Genomic DNA, 10,646 nt, shown 5'->3' on the forward strand with positions numbered 1-10,646 from the left:
TTTAAGGTGGAGATTAGGAGGAATGCCTTCATTCAGAGGATAGTGACTCTGTGGGAATTCCTGACTGCAAAGGGCTATCGAGGTTGGGTCATTAAGAACATTTGCAACAGACTTGGTCAGGTTTTAATGAATCAGAGAAACAGGAGTTTTGTGGAAAAGGCATGTAAATACAGTGGAGGATCATCAAATCAAGAATGATCTGACTGAAGGACAGATGGCCTAATGGGCCAAATAGCCTAATTCCGCTCCTCCATCTCATGGTCAGAACACAAACTCAATATGTCCTGCATAGCATTATGGAGGTGGGCTCACAAAACACTTTTATAATGGGATTACTAGATATTTATAATTACACAGCATTTGATCTACAAAAGACAATTTTGTTGATGGATCCTTGATGTGATGTTATAGAAAAATATCTAGTATACAATCCAGGATTCCATCCATTACGGCCCTGATACTCATTAGTTATCCAGTCGGGATGGGACGACTTTCACACACATTTACTGTACTGCCCTTGCTACAAGTACACTCAGTATCCTGACTCTAACCATGTTGACATTACCATACTGGTTGGTTGTATAAAAGAATTATTGCTCACGGCTGCTGCTGCTTGCTCATTCTCAGCTCCACTCAAATAAGACTCCAAATTTTGATCTTCACTGCCACATGAATGTCTCGTTACTGCGTTAACCTCATCCTTTCTTCACAACGTTTTGGCTTTTTGCCTTGCATGCCTCGATCCCACAAAACCCTTCAGTATTCATTTCCCTGCGAATGTCATTCTGCAGCCACATTTCCGGATTGACAGTTCCATCATATCTGTTCACTGTCATTCCATCTGCCTTACGGCAAATGCAGGGAGCCATTCCTCAGTAGTGGGGATTGAACGAATGGGTAGAGGTTACAGAAATAGGGAGTCTTACAGGGACTCGAGGATGTTCAAGTTAATCAGAGTTATATCTGGTCAAGAATGTCAGTGGGACAAAGTGGTTTAGGGATAGGAGAAATTTACAGTGAGAGAGGGACCCGGGTTAGATTCTGGAGATAGGGATAGGGATGGATATAGGTTAGAGGCAGGCAGACTGATAGGCACAGACAGAGCTTCATAGAGGCATAGTCATAGAGTCATAGAGATGTACACAATGGAAACAGACCCTTCAGTCCAACCGTCCATGATGAACAGATACCCCAAGCCAAACTCGTCCGATCTACCAGCACCTGGCCCATATCCCTCCAAACGCCTCCAATTCATATACCCATTCAAATGCCTCTTAAATGTTGCAATTGTACCAGCCTCCACCACTTCCTCTGGCAACTCATTCCATACACGTACCACCCTCTTTGTTAAAGAAAACTGCCCCTTAGGTCTCTTTTATATCTTAGCCGTCTCATCATAAACCTATGTTCTCTAGTTCTGGAATCCCTGACCACTTTGGCTATTTACCCTGTCCATGCCCCTCATAATTTTGTAAACATCTATAAGGTCACCCCTCAGCCTCCGACGCTCCAATGAAAACTTGCCCATCCTCTTCAGCCTCTCTCTATTGCTCAAATACTCCAACCCTGGAAACATCCTTGTAAATCTTTCTAAAGCAGTCAAGTTTCACAGCATTTTTCCGATAGGAAGGAGACCCGAATGGCATGCAATATTCCAACAGTGGCCTAACCAATGTCCTGTACACGACATGACCTCCCAATGTCTGTACTGAATACACTAACCAATAAACGAAAGTATATCATATGTATTCTTCACTTCCTATCTCTCTGCGACTCCACTTTCAAGGTGCAATGAACCTGAACCCCAAAGTCTCTTTGTGCAGTTCCACTTCCTAGGACCTCACCATGAAGTGTATAATTCCTGATAAGATTTGCTTTCCAAAATGCAGCACCTCGCATTTATCTGAATTAAACTCCATCTGCCACTTCTCAGCCCATTGGTCCATCTGGTCAAGATCCTGTTGTAATCTGAGGTAACCTCCAATTTTAGTATCATCTACAAAATTACTGGCTGTACTTCTGATGCTTGCAAGCAAATTATTTACGTAAATGACAAAATGGAGAGGATCCAGCACCGATCTTTGTGGCATGCCACTGGTCATAGGTCTTCAGACTAGAAAACTACCCTCCACCACCATCCTCTGTCTTCTACCTTTGAGCAACCTCTGTCTCCAGTGGTTAGTTCTCCCTGTATTCCATGAGATCTAACCTTGCTCATCAATCTACCACGGGGAACCTTGTCAAACGCCTTACTGAAATCCTTTTGTTTAAAACTACCGCTCTGCCTTCATCCTCTTTGTACTTGCTCAAAAAACTCAATCAAGTTTCCCACGCACAAAGCCATGTTGACTATTCCGAATCAGTCCTTGCCTTTCCAAATACATTTACAACCTGTCCCTCAGAATTCCGTCCAACAACTTGCCCACCAACGACTTCAGGCTCACTGGTGTATAGTTGTCTGGGAGTTTCAGGGTGTTTCAGTGAGAATGGTATTCTATATACTAACAGAGATATGGAAGATTGCACCGACTGAAGTTGTTTAAAGATGTAAGTGGACTTATAGGCTCTGGAGGCGACGTAGATAGGAAAGCAATGGACAATACCAGGTGGCTGGGTTGGAGACAGTTACACAGATGGGGACAAACTGAAAGAGGCTCTGTTGGTTGTGAAGGTTGGTGTTGGTGTTGGGGGGTGGGCTGGTAAGATCACTCACAGTAAACAGCACAGGGAGGAGATAGTGGCCTTCTGTATTCAGACCCTGAAGTACGGACATAGACACAGTGCTGGGCAAGGGACATCAACATTCTAGGCTTCATTCCACCATCTTGTGGAAGTCCTTTCAGCTGGAAGCGAGCACCTTGATAAATAACTTGCGGTTAAATGTATCGCAGTTCCGAGGTGAATCGCCGCCATCTTGGCCGTGAAACTGGACGCATGAGCAGACGGCCCGTGACGTCACCGTGCCCGGCGGGGCCTTAGGATGACTCATGCAGATGCTGAAAATCTGACAGGAAATCAGACAGTGCTGGGTCAGCAGGGTCTGTCAGGAAATGTGGACAGAGAAACAAAGTGAACCATTCCAGTCCTGTGTGCATCTTCTTCAGAACCCATTACCCTGGTGCTGCAGTGTCCTGTGCGATAGCTTTATAACAGCTTCACCCTCAGTTGATCTTTGAAACAAACAACTGTCTACCTGAATCTCTGGACTTTTCTGCAGGTGACCTTTCTAACCAACCTGTTCAGACGTGTCATGTCCCACTTGTGAAGCAGGTGGGGGGTGCTTGAGAATCCAGGCCTTCTTAGTTAGAGGGGAGTTCCTTAGGGCCGGGTCTTTGGCCCAACCATCTTCAGCTGTTTTGCCAATCACTTTCCCTTCAGAGGTAGGGATGTTGGTTTACGATTGGATAATATTCAGCATCATTTTCAACTGCTCAGATACTGATATAGCACATATCCATATGTTCAAGTTGTAAGGTTGCTCGCTGAGCTGGTAGGCCTGTTCTCACTGAGAACAATCTTACAATCTGACCCTCAACCTAAGCTAAAAATGTTCTCAAAAATCGCATACCCACATGTAGCAAGACCTGGCCAGTATCTAAAATCTGCACAAGTGTCAAGTCACAGCTGCCTGGCAAAGACCATCTTCAACAAGAGGAAATCTGAGCATTGCTTGTTGACATTCAACAGCAATATCATTATTGAATCCTCCATGAGCAGCATTTCGGGGCGTAACGTTGGTGAGAAACTGAACAGTACTGACCATACAACTGTGGATATATGATCTGGGCAGAGGTAAAAAGTCTTGCAACGCTCAACTCCCTCCTGACTCCCCACCTTCCACGATGTAAGTCAGGTGTGATATGGAATCCTCTCCACTTGCTTAGTTGAATGCTGCTTCAGCCGCATTAAAAGCGGCATAGTGGCACGATAGCTTGTACTGCAGCCTCACAGTGCCCGAAACGCAGGTTCAATTCCTGTCTCAGGTAACTATCTGCGTGGAGTTTATACATTCTCTGTGTGGTTGTGCCCTGCTTTCCTCCCACAATCCAAAACTGTGCAGGTTGGGTGATTTGTCCATACTAAGTTGCCTGTAGTTTTAGATGAAGGGGTTAAGGTAGGAGAATGGGTTGAGCTTCCGTTGGGCGGTGTGGACTTATTGGGCCAAAGGGCCTGTTTCCACACTGTAAGTAATCTAAGCTTGTTAACATGTGGGACAAAATAATATTTCTGATTGTTAACAACCTTCACCATTGCCTTTCATCACCATTGATATCCAAAAGCAGCAAAGAGCTTCATCTCTTGTGTAACATCCTTCCGTGTGGGGGGCTGTGCATTCTACAATACGTTTGCACCACAGGACACGCAATGTCTCAGATTCCTTTTCGCATTTGAGGGTGTTTTTTTTGTATCTTTCGAGATGATTCGACCATTTGTTTGGGAGGAGGTGTGGAAATGAGAAAGGTGTCTCTCTGAAATTGGATTTGTTTGATCTGAGATATTACACTGTATGGACCACGATGATATATGAAAATCATTTCACAGAGAAACAGTTTGAAAGAACTGAAGATCGGTGAGACAACTCAAACATGATATAAAGACCCAACAGAGTCACTAAATTCATTTAGACATAAAGAGAACATATTTATCTCGTATGTCAGTGAGTAAAGGTTTCAAACATCATGGTGTGTGGTCAAGCACCTTCACACACACACACACACAAGAGTGTGAATGTTCCTGTGAACTGACTGCAGAAATCTGTGGATGAGTGCCATGCCTCTAGGAATTCCCTGACTGTTCTCTGTTTGGCTTGACCTATAATAGTAGTGTTGTCCCAGTCGAACTCATGTTGCTTGTCAACTGCATGTGTGGCTACTAAGGATAGCTGGCCATGTCATTTCGTGGCTAGTTGGTGTTCTTGGAAGCACCCACCGATTCAATCAATAAGCACGCCGACCTGGACCCAACATACCGTCCACTGGAACAGACAGCTGGAACTGACAACGGAAAGTGGCGGAGATAAGCCAATATAAATGCCGGAGGAAACATCACAGAAGCGCTTCACAGGGGCTCCCAAGCACTGAGGTCGTCACCTAGACAGGGGACGAAACGCTTGCAACATAAATTCCCAGATCGGCGAAGAGAACCACAACAGGAAGGCGAAAATAAGATGTTCACATTAGGTGCGGAAATGGAAGATGAGATCAAAAATTAAGTTTTTGGATAGATTGACAGGAAGGATTTGATGAAGTGGTTATATATAGGGAATGCTATGCACACTGTATATTAATGGTATACAGTTGGACTGAACAGCCCGAAGCGCTGTATTTAATTTCCAGTTTGTGTCAAGCCGTGGGCTAGTATTATCCCAGTACCAGAGCCATAGCGATGTACCTCAGGCAGTCACATCGATGGGCCTGGGTATCATCCAGTTTATGATGGTTCCTTTTTCTCTGGTGGGGGACTGCTTTGAGTGGAAGGATCAGAGCACGGTAATTCCTCTCTAAAACAGAATGGCCATCAATGCTGTACACATCTGTGCTTATTCAGAACCTGGTTGGAGAAAAACGTAACAATGATTCACACAGTAATGAAACGGGATTGCATTCCTTTTCACCATTCGAGCATGTATGAGCGATCAAATTCAAAGGCGGGTTTGCTGACGTGAACAGCAAGTTACAAAGCTCTGCTCATGTCAGTCTGATAGGCTGTCATAGGCAATAAGGCTATTCTTGACCGATTTTGAATTGGGGAGCTTTCGTATATGAGGTGACTCCAACAGTCACAACACGACAGGAAACAACGCCGCGAGCAGCTGGTGTTCAGAGTAGGCCAGCACTAAAGTTTACAGCAGTTCAACGTTTCACCTTTCCGTTTCCAGGAGCTAGTTATTCTCCAGCGTAATTGGCATCATTGACAAATTAAGAAAATCACGTGAAATTACTGAAAATATATAGACAAGGATGTTGTCAGCGGTGCATAGTTTTGAATGTTGGGCGAGTCTGAACATACTGGGACAACTTTCCCTTCATCGTCGAGAATGACCTTAAGGAAAGTTTGTCAACAGAATACTTAAGTTTTTGTTTTCCACAATATGGGCCGAGTTGAAAACTGGAGAGCATAGGTTTAAGGTGAGATGGGTAAAATATAAAAGGGACTTGAGGCAGCTTTCCCACGCAGAAGGTTGTGCGTGTATGGAATCAGATACCAGAGGAAGTGGAGGAGGCTAGTACACTTTGAAGATTTCAAACGCAACTAGTTGGGTTTCTGAATAGGAAGGGTTTAATGGGATGGGGCCAAATGCTGCGAAATGGGAGTTTGTTTAAAATGCATTTTCAGTGAAATTGAAGCATGAATTCTGTTCTGGGGACAGTCCTAGGACAATCAGCCAAAAACACTCTTAGATCCTTCAGGGCAATTCCAAACTGCACTCCCAAAATGAATTGGAATCTTAGTGCACCGCCACCTTCCCAAACACTCCAAAATGAGGGAAAAGAAAGAACAGAACATGAATGGGCCATGAAACGTGAAGATTGCCAAACACAGTCTCGATTAGATGAGTTTGCCCATCCGATCAACAATGCGGCAGTGCCTGCAGCCCACGACTCCCGGCCAGAAGTGAAGGAAATAAAAGAAAGTTAAGACCATATGACATCACAATTTACAGGAATTATTTTCCCATTCGCCGGAACACCAAATAAGGAGAAGGAAAGTCACTGCAGGATTTTGTTTCACAACAGCGATGAAATACCAATCTCCACTAGGTTTCAGTGAAAAGAGTGAACAACACAACTTGGCCGGAACATGATGCAGCAGTGGAACCGCTTGAGAACGGGACATTTCATGTGGGACGCAAACTTAATCATTAAAGCATGGACATTGACAGGACGGAGAGTGTGCACTCTCCCAAATCAGAGGTACATTTCCAAAAGCAAAGCCACATGGTTGTGTTGGAGTTTAAACACGGCAGCATTTAACACGCTGCAGTAAAACAGGCAACACACCCACAAAGGGCAGCAGTCGGATCTGTGCACGCGCCAGCTTAGAATGGGAAACCGGCACCTTCGATCACTCGGCCATGAAACCAGCCACAGCTGCAGCACATTGTCTTACACCTTCCATAGTGCTCCTGTGAAACATTAGAAGCAATGTCACAGGGAAACAGTTCTGCGATCCCTCTCCTGCTGGCACAGCTGCAGGGATATGCCCGACTACAAAATCAATTTCACAACAAACTTTCAATCCAGACAAAAATAATTGGAAAACTGAATCAAACTTCTGAGATTCGCGAAAGCCACAAATGTAATGTCTGTATGATATAATGTATATTCGATTATGATTCGACAAAGAAACCATGAGCTGCATGATATTACTGGTATTTGGAATGTTGCTTTGGTAAATGATTTCGACATTTGCTCGAAACAGGACAACTTTCAGTTTTTGAGAATATTAACAGAAGTCAAAAGGTGATTACCCCACCCCACCACAGAAGATGTCAAAGAGATGCTAACTGTACTTGAGTGCATTTGTTCTCGATAGGAAGAGGTCTCTGCCTGAGTCACCTTCATGCTTCTTGTTGCTGAATAAATCACAACGAAGGAGTACATCAAACCAGACAAAAATCAATGGTAAGCTGAGTCTATCTTCTCAGACCCTTTTCAGCTACAAATGTATCTGTGAGTGCGTGAGAATATATGTTCGGTTATGATTTGGTCAAATAACCATGAGCTGCTTGACATTACTTCAATTTCGATTCTTGCTTTGTTAAATAATTTCACACATTGCTCGAAACAGGACAACTTTCACGTTTACACGGAACACGAAACACACCAGACTTCAGGAAAAATGCACAAAGCTGAGCAGGCCGTGTTCCACATCATACCGCGCACTACAGTTTCAGTTACTGTGTCTGTTTTGCAGGATGAGTGTCCCAAAGAATGTTCTCCACCCTAAAACCGGAGGTAGCATTACAATCCGAGAACGACAGATCAAATTGTGAGGATGCTCTGACCTCGTGGCCAGTTCGAGATGCCACTTTCCTTGCCTTTTACCTTAACCGTGCAATTTGCTGCAGAGATGTTCACACCTGGACATGAGCCACGTGGATACCAACTGAGTTGGAAACCTGTGTGGGAATCGACGACAAGCGACTCAATAAATTTTGCTAAATTCCATGTTGCTTATTAGAAATGCAGTTTCTGTTCACCTCAATTTAAAAGGCAGTTTCTGAACACAGTAACAGAAGTTACTACTCACACCACCCCCACTCCGGGAGAGGTGCTAACTGCCCTTGAGTGCTTTTTGTTCTCGATTTGAAGAGCTCTCACGCCTGAGTCACCTTCACGTCTCTTCTTGTTGTCAGACAGACTAGTTCAGGAATCCGTGGTGCGCTGTGACACCAGCGCATCAGCTTCTTCCCTGTCTTTGAAGCGGCCCGCATGCGCAAGGAATGCAAATGCAGTACTGCTTTTCGTGGAAGGGATCAGAACGCGGTAACTACACACTCAAACAGAATGGCATATGATCAGAACCAGGTTGGAGAAAACCTTCACAATGCTTTGCAAACTAATTAAATGGAATTGCATCACATTTCACAAAGAGAGCAGATTTGTTCGAGCATTTTCGTAAGCAGGTTTGCAGATGGGAGAGGAAGCAAGAAAGCTCCGTTGTTGTCCGTGTAAAAGGCTGCAATTGAAGGACAAAGCAGTTTCTGCCCAGTTTGGAACTGGGGACCATTCGCGTGTTAGGCGAACGTGATGACCACAACACGACAGAAACCAGCCGCAGACGGGCGCCCTGCGGCTCTGTGGCATCCAGCACTGAACGTTGAATCCATTCTACGTTTCACCTTTCTTTTTCCAATAGCTCGTTGTTATCCAGGCTAATTGACATCTTGAAAAAGTTAAATAAAATAGACGCGAAATTGGTGACAAAATATAGACATGGATGTCGTCAATGTTTGGACTGTAGAGTGAAGTGGAATAGGCTGGGCCAACTTTCCCTGCAGCATAACGGCTGATTTTATGGAAGGGTTGTAAACTGATTATTTACGTGTTTTACCCAAGCTCGGGTGAGTTGGAAACTCGAGAGCATAGGTTTAAGGTGAGTGGTCTGAAATTGTCAACGGATCCCGAGGCAAATTCCCCACACACAAGGTTATGGGTGTATGGAATGAGCTACCAGAGTGAGTGGAGGAGGCTATTGCACTCAGAAAATTGCAATGGTAATCGGATGAGTTTCTGGATAGGATAGGTTTAGAGGGATTGAGGCCAAATGCTGGGGAACGGGACTTGTTTAATTTTGGTTATGTGGTGAGCATGGATGAGATACAGCGAAGAATCTGATTCCACGCGCTGTACCCCAATAACCTTGCGTTGCTTACACCGGTTTTAAAGGATTGCTTTTCAGCGGAGCTTGCCGTCGCAGTCTGTAGCACAATCATTTAGTCTGTTCGACTGCTCACGGGAAAGGTAGTATTGTGAAACACTGCAGAAACGAACGACTTCCTTACTTTTGCTCCGACTGACCATACTTCGTGAAATTTTCCCACATCCTAAGTTGAGGATTTTGCTGCTGGAAGTTACCTCAGAACCCGTGTTAACTCGTAACGTATTGAGCGAATCGCAAATAGAAAGCATTTAACACGGAACACAATCAAAGCTGGCATACCTAATGCATATTCAGACAGAGCGAAGCATGAATGTTAACTGTGAGAGAGTCCGAGGTCAAGAGGCATAAAGTAATCTCACAACTAACAACAGAGCAATTCCAAACTACTCTTTCAAACATACTGCAGCCTTAATGCACCACCACTTCCCAGACAATGCTGAAAAGAGAGAAAGAACGAATATCATAAGTATGGGCCATAAAAAAATGAATTTCAACAATAACAGTCTCGATGAGATTACCTTTCCCTTCTGATGTCTCCAGGATGGAAACGATGGAAATTGGAGAAATTCAATAACATATTCATTGGAAAGATTTTCCCATTCGCCTGAAAGCCAAATAACGATGAATCAACTCACCGCAGGACTCTGTTTCACAACAGCGATGAAATAACAGTCTCCATTCGGTTCCAGTAAAAACACAACTTGCCTGCAATGTAAAGCGAGAGTCGAAGCGATTACCATCACGACAGCAGAGAAACGTTGCAATGGTCAGCACGTTTCCATACCACAGTAAAATTCGCGAGGGCATCCATGCAGCGGGGATCGAAGCAGCATTTTAACAGTGCTGCGGCGATGGAGTTGATCAGCTGAAATAGCAGTTGTGGGATTCGAACCCACGCCCCATTCAGGACTGGAACCGGGATCCAGCAACTTAGACCGCTCGGCTTGTAAAAGGCTGCAATTGAAGAAGAAAGCAGTTTTTGCCCAGTTTCGAACTGGGGACCTTCCGCGTATAAGGCGAATGTGATGACCACTACACTACAGAAACAACTCAGAGCCAGCCGCGCTGCGGCTTTGTGGCACCCAGCACTGAAAGGTGAAGTCATTCTCCGTTTCACCTTTCTTTTTCCAATAGCTCGTTGTCATCCAGGGTAATTGACATCTTGAAAACACTTCAGAAACGAACGACTTCTTCACTTTTGCTCCGACTGACCATACTTCGTGAAATTTTCCCAGGTCCTCAGTTGAGGGTCCTCCATG

At 44.5% G+C, this 10,646-nt stretch overlaps 1 non-coding gene across 1 annotated transcript; it reads right to left on the reverse strand.

The window, feature by feature from the left end:
- Window positions 1–10,361: 10,361 nt before the first annotated feature.
- trnai-uau (transfer RNA isoleucine (anticodon UAU)) lies at window positions 10,362–10,434 on the reverse strand. Its single transcript has one exon. It is a non-coding gene; the product is annotated as a tRNA-Ile (tRNA).
- Between the last annotated feature and the right edge of the window lie 212 nt (window positions 10,435–10,646).

Source organism: Hemiscyllium ocellatum, chromosome 5 (assembly GCF_020745735.1).
Source record: "Hemiscyllium ocellatum isolate sHemOce1 chromosome 5, sHemOce1.pat.X.cur, whole genome shotgun sequence".
Lineage (NCBI taxonomy): Eukaryota > Metazoa > Chordata > Chondrichthyes > Orectolobiformes > Hemiscylliidae > Hemiscyllium > Hemiscyllium ocellatum.